Genomic DNA, 6,274 nt, shown 5'->3' on the forward strand with positions numbered 1-6,274 from the left:
CAGGATCCCTCATAGTGTGACCACTCATAGCCATTCCCTCTGGCTGTACCAAGGGTAAATTACTGACTGTAGCAAGTTGGCCACTGACCAACTCTGAGGGTCGGATTCTCAGACAACTACCCCACACTCCATAACTGCAACAACAACAAAAAATATGTAGATCAAACAAGTCACTTCTTCCCATTGCATTCTACAGAGATCATCACCAGAGATTGCTTTTGAGGAAGGGCCAGGGCCTGCTATCCTTAGACCATCCAGAGCACAGTGGCCTTTTTAACTTTCCACTGTTTGACCAATGTATCCCACGGGAAAAAACAAACACAGGATTAAAGTGTTACGATGGAGTTATTTGCCCCGGAGGTTGCCGGCTGGCACACAAACACCAAGCCTTGCATTTGCTATTTTCCCCGTCCTCCTGCATTTTTTTTATCTTTGCCATCAGGCTGACAAACTGTAGCAAACTGAGAGCACCCCAGGCCTCAAAATATATGTTCCAGTATATGTTCCAGTTTTCCACACAAATGGAGCCAAGTCATAATGGGGCCCTCACGATTCAGTATTCAAGATATGCATTAGATGTTGTAGAAACGAAAACCAGCTAGCCAGTGGGGATTTTTGAATATGCTTGCTTGGTGTTTGGGGGCCAAAGACAAGTCCATTGTTCTAATACTGTGGTTGTGGGGTGTGTTTAACTTGGAAAGGAACCTAGCTGCAGCAGCAGCAACAGCAGGAGAGCTCTGTCAGAGCTATATTTTGGTGGGCAAATTAGTGAAATGGCTTGCAGATGTGATTCGCCCCAAACAGACCCAGCCAGGCGACAGTGCCTGATGACATCATGCCCGTGGTTATTATACATGCATACACTGTATGGAGGCTTGAGTTACTTTCCAACTCTCTGGAAAACAGGATTAAACTGAGCCACAGTTATACAAAGCCATTGTTTCTTTATGTCTGTATATTAATTGTATCTCACAATTAATATATATTTATCAGTTGTTCTCTGTTTGAGACAGATGGCTCTCTTTTTATTATTCTGATTCTTCGCAAGATTTATTTATCCTTTTTTTACTATAAGTGAATTACTCATAGCTTCTGGATGTGTCATCAGTGAGAAGTTAATTTGTGCTTCTTCTTGCATCTTCAGTTCAGACTAGTGTGTACTGAGTAGTGGTGGCTTGATATCCATTTCCCTCAGTCAGTATGTCCATGGCTCTATCATGCTATGACTTGTGATTAGGGCCAGTCTCTCTGTTAGATGCCAGCTCTCCCCATAGTTCTAATGAACTCAGTCACACAGTGGCTACAGTTATCCTCATTCAGAACATACTGAGAGATCTTGCTGTTATGTTGCCTCAGACCACATTAATGACTCTTTCTGTGCACACCACACCCCTGTAATGGCCCGTGGTTATGTAAGGGAGTGGGCTGGAAAGGGAGAGGGTTGAGATTGTTCCAGAATCTGACTCAATCTGCCCTACGGCCATGTATAGTTTAGGGCTGCCTGCAGTTTATCATCACATAGTATTTTTGGCACTGGGATATATAACTTTTGAAGGAAGGCTCTGTAGCAGCTAGCTTGTTTTGGTAAAGTGAAATGTGCAGTTGGCTTATGTTGGGATTGGTACCATTGATGGTAATACCTATAATGAAGAACAAATGACATATCTTTATGACTTGCATCTGTATGAAAATGTTCTCTTTTGTTTAGCCCTCATTATGGTTTCGATAGTGGAATATACAAGATATATAATAGTAAAAGAATACACATAGGAGCATACCACCATTCAATGAGGTAGCCCTCAGATAGATGCTAGGCAGGTGCTCACTGCTCAGACAGACTGAACAACTTTGTGAAGATAGAACCCCTCCTATCTTCACGAATACTCTTATCTTATCACAACTACATCCATACATCCGTTCCTTCCCATCTCAAAACCAGCCATACACCCACCCCACCCACAGTGAACAGAAGACGTAATGACACTGCAATAAGAGGAAGAGAGGAGAGACGAGGAGAAGGGAGGCTGGTTGGGTAATGCTGGGAGGCTTCAATAAAATGTAATCCTATTATGTTTCCCACTAGAGGGCAACAATAATAAAGGTTTCCCTAATAACACGGCAGTGCAGGCCAGACCCAAATGGAAAACAGGTCCTCCGGTGAAGTCCCATAGTCCTACATATATCGTCTCATTAGCTAAATGGCTGATGGGCCACGTTTCACCTCTGAGGCCTCCAAGATTTGGCCGTAGTAAAGGCAATGGAAGAGTTAAGCCAAACAAATGTGTTTCATCAAACTAGAGTTTGGGCTGTTCTGCATAGAGGGAATGGGGGATAAAGGAGGAAGGGATGAGGGGGAGAAGGAGTGAGGGAATGTGGGGGTGGGAACTGAGAGAAACCAAGCCCTGAGGAAACCAATCAGAGCTTCTCCACCCTCTTCCTGTCGCTAAGCCACCGGGGTCTCAGGTGTGCACTACACAGGCTAATAGCGCTTAAACTTGATTGTTTGTGTGTTAGTGTAGTCTGGGTTTTGTAAATTACCATTTTGGAAAATGAAAGTCCAATCACTGACAAATCAACAAAATTGCAATTCAAGAGAGGTACAACAACACAACAACAAGGATAACTGTAGCAAAACTGTAAGGATAACGTATCTCGTTATGATCATTCTGTAAGTTGCTGTATGAGCTACAAGATTAACATCAGATGTACTCTCTGTACTAGACATGTGAGGTGTACTCTGTATCCTAGACATGTGAGGTGTACTTTTTATGCTAGACCATGTGAAGTGTACTCTCCATGGGCAGATTGGCCATCTGGCAATTCTGGCAAATGCCAGATGGGCAGGACCATGTTTTTGTTTGGGGAGTCTGTGTATTTTAATTGTTTTATCAACATTTATTCGATTCTGAATCTCAGTCTCTTCAGCCTGCGAGTGGGTCTTAGTTTATGAGCTGTAGTAACGAATGACTCTGGTGTCGGATTACATTACATAGCCACTGCCACTGGAGGCTGGATAGTCCCACCAATTTCCCACTTATTTCATTTGCTGAAAGGCCTGTCACTTCTCTGCAGCAAGATATGCATACTGTCAAACGTAGCACAACGCTGGAAATCTATCCACATCAACTAGTGCCAGCATCGTTCTATGACAAACACAGAAGGCTTTATATTGAATTCAATAGAACAGAGAAAGAGGGAGAGAGAGAGACTGCCAGTTCCTTAATGTAGCCATTGGCTGTATTATACAACCAAAACATTAAGGAACTGGCCGTCTCTCTCTTCTCTCTCTGTTTTTATTATATTTTCATTATATGTAGCCTAATATTTAAACACTTAGCTAAGTGGGCAGGGGGGAACACATGACATGCACTAATTTGAAATACACTCACCGGCCAGTCTAGTACCGGGTCGGATCCCCCTTTGTCTCCAGAACATCCTGAATTATTCGGGGTATTCTACAAGGTCTCGGAAAAGTTCCACAGGGATGTTGGTCCATGCTGATGTGATGGCATCACACAGTTGCTGCAGATTGGATGGTGGTACTGTCTGGTAAGCCATTAACCCTTAGGATATGAAATCAAGGCACTTATATTTGCAATATAAGTAGTTAGGCCTTTGTAAGGTATTATGAGCTAATGGCAATCAATTAGGCATTTATTTAGTATTTTTCTTCTTTATCTAATAAATGTGTTTATTCATTCACAAATAGGATGTTGCTGGGCCCAGCAAAGGCAGTGTGGTCCCCTGGTCTTCTGGTATCAGTGCTGTGGGAAAGGATGCTAGGCTTAGCAGAGACAGCTCAGAGGTTAGTGCAGTGGAGGTAGGAAGAAAACAGAGACATAGATGTACTGCCAGTTCCTTAATTTGTTGGCTCTATATGTAATATCAATTAACACTTAGGAGTGACAGACAGACAGACAACAGAGGAGAACAAGGAAAAGCACAGACAGAGTGACACCAGAGAAGATGCAGAGACAGACTGCACAACAGGGAGGCAACAGCGGCACAGTTACAGTGGTGAGTTGTATCTCCATTGGTGTTTATACATGTTGTATTTGTCTTAAACATGAACTGGTTCAAATGTGATGTGGGCTGGAGTGGCTAAAATGCCAGGGCTGAATTTTTGTCCTATCCTAGGCATGTGAGGTGTACTCTGTATCCTAGGCATGTGAGGTGTACTCTCTATCCTAGGCATGTGAGGTGTACTCTGTATGCTAGACATGTGAGGTGTACTCTCTATCCTAGACATGTGAGGTGTACTCTGTATGCTAGACATGTGAGGTGTACTCTGTATGCTAGACATGTGAGGTGTATTCTCTATCCTAGACATGTGAGGTGTACTCTGTATGCTAGACATGTGAGGTGTATTCTCTATCCTAGACATGTGAGGTGTACTCTGTATGCTAGATGTGAGGTGTACTCTGTATCCTAGACATGTGAGGTGTACTCTGTATCCTAGGCATGTGAGGTGTACTCTCTATCCTAGACATGTGAGGTGTACTCTGTATGCTAGACATGTGAGGTGTACTCTCTATCCTAGACATGTGAGGTGTACTCTGTATCCTAGACATGTGAGGTGTACTCTGTATCCTAGACATGTGAGGTGTACTCTCTATCCTAGACATGTGAGGTGTACTCTAGGCAAACTGAATGCGCACAACAGTAAACCGATAATCTCATAGATAACCTCACCTGAATACCATATTCATAATGTATCAAATATTGTAATATTTGATACATTATGAATATGGTATTCAGGTGAGGTTAACTATGAGATTATCGGTTTACATGTGAGGTGTATTCTCTATCCTAGACATGTGAGGTGTACTCTGTATGCTAGATGTGAAGTGTACTCTGTATCCTAGACGTGAGGTGTACTCTGTAACCTAGGAATGTATTCTAGAAACCTGTATCTTAGAATGACTGACAATGGTTGAACTTGATCAATTCTGGGGCCAATGTTAACTGAAAATGGCAAAGTGTGTGTTCAAATAGTGCACAAACACAAAACTTAATTTCGGCGTTATTTGATAAATCTGATAAATGCCAATTGTACTCACTCTCCCATTTCTCTCATGCAAATATAGCACAATATTTATCATAAGCGACAAGGTGAGTGAGGATATCAATCATATTCTCCAGACAGATTTAGTTATTAAGTGAGCCAGTGTAACAGTATTATGAAGCCCCGAATAACAAAGGGTTATTTATGTGTGTGTGTGTATATGTGTCAGACAGAGAATCAGACAGAGAGAGGGAGGTAGAGAAAGAGAGATAGAGAGAGAGAGGGAGTGTGTCGCATTCCTTCCTGTACCACCCTCCAACCCCAGAGCTGCAGACTCAAGGCGGTTTCCAGAATCAAACAATTTCACGCAGCTACTGGAGGAGGAAATGAACTGAGCCCAGAGCAATAATAAAATTATACAAATGTTATTACAGACTCGCCTGCTACTGTCCTACTTTAATTCAAATTTGGGCACTCCAGGCAGGGCTGGTGGCAGAGACCTTCCTGAATAAATCAACATTAGCTTACGTCTAAATTATTAAGGAAGTGAGAGACTTTCTTGTTTATAGTATGAATTATTAAACAAGTGTTTAACGCTGTTTTTCTTCATGAATCCCCAAATATTAATTGCTAATGATCTTTAAGGTGTGTGTTTTATCTTTGTGCCCCCCTAAGCTGTATCGGCTGCTGAGAGGCATTTTGCATCAGAAGCTTTAAGTTTAGAAAATTCTACATACAGTAAATGTGTTGAATGTTAGATGAGGGAATTAGATAATGCGTTTCCTTCTGTATAATATGCATGATGTGGTAATTGGTTCGGTATAGCACAAATAAACTTCTCTTTCAGTCGGGTCTACTATAGGACAGACGTTTTTGTGAATTTTCACAAATGTTACACTATTTTTTTACTTGGTTGTTTATTACATTTTATCAATGCCTATAGCCTTATTGTCACGTAAAGTTAACGAAAGCCTTGTTCAGGCCATCTTTGCCTCATCAAATAGCCATCAATGTAAAAAAAAAAATACAGTTATTTTGCCAAACCTAACACTACATTTTTTGTGTAAGAACCATCATCTTAAATGAAATCTTGCTGGTGGCTCATTTGGCATTTCATCACCTGAGCAGCTGAACAGAAGAAGCATGAACCCATTATTCAATGTCACTTTGTATTTACTTGGTCCTGAAATACTGTTGGTGTCTGGCGCAAGCTTGGTGTCACAGTCTGGAACATCAAACAGTGAATGTAATACAGCAGCAGAGGCAGGA

The 6,274-nt window shown here is 41.8% G+C and overlaps 1 long non-coding RNA gene across 1 annotated transcript; it reads left to right on the top strand.

The window, feature by feature from the left end:
* The first annotated feature begins 1,737 nt into the window (after window positions 1-1,737).
* Window positions 1,738-5,402, top strand: LOC123726623 (uncharacterized). Its single transcript, XR_006758683.1, has 4 exons — window positions 1,738-3,549; window positions 3,710-3,805; window positions 3,901-4,017; window positions 5,235-5,402. It is a non-coding gene; the product is annotated as an uncharacterized lncRNA (long non-coding RNA).
* Window positions 5,403-6,274: the final 872 nt, after the last annotated feature.

Source organism: Salmo salar, chromosome ssa14, assembly GCF_905237065.1.
Source record: "Salmo salar chromosome ssa14, Ssal_v3.1, whole genome shotgun sequence".
NCBI lineage: Eukaryota > Metazoa > Chordata > Actinopteri > Salmoniformes > Salmonidae > Salmo > Salmo salar.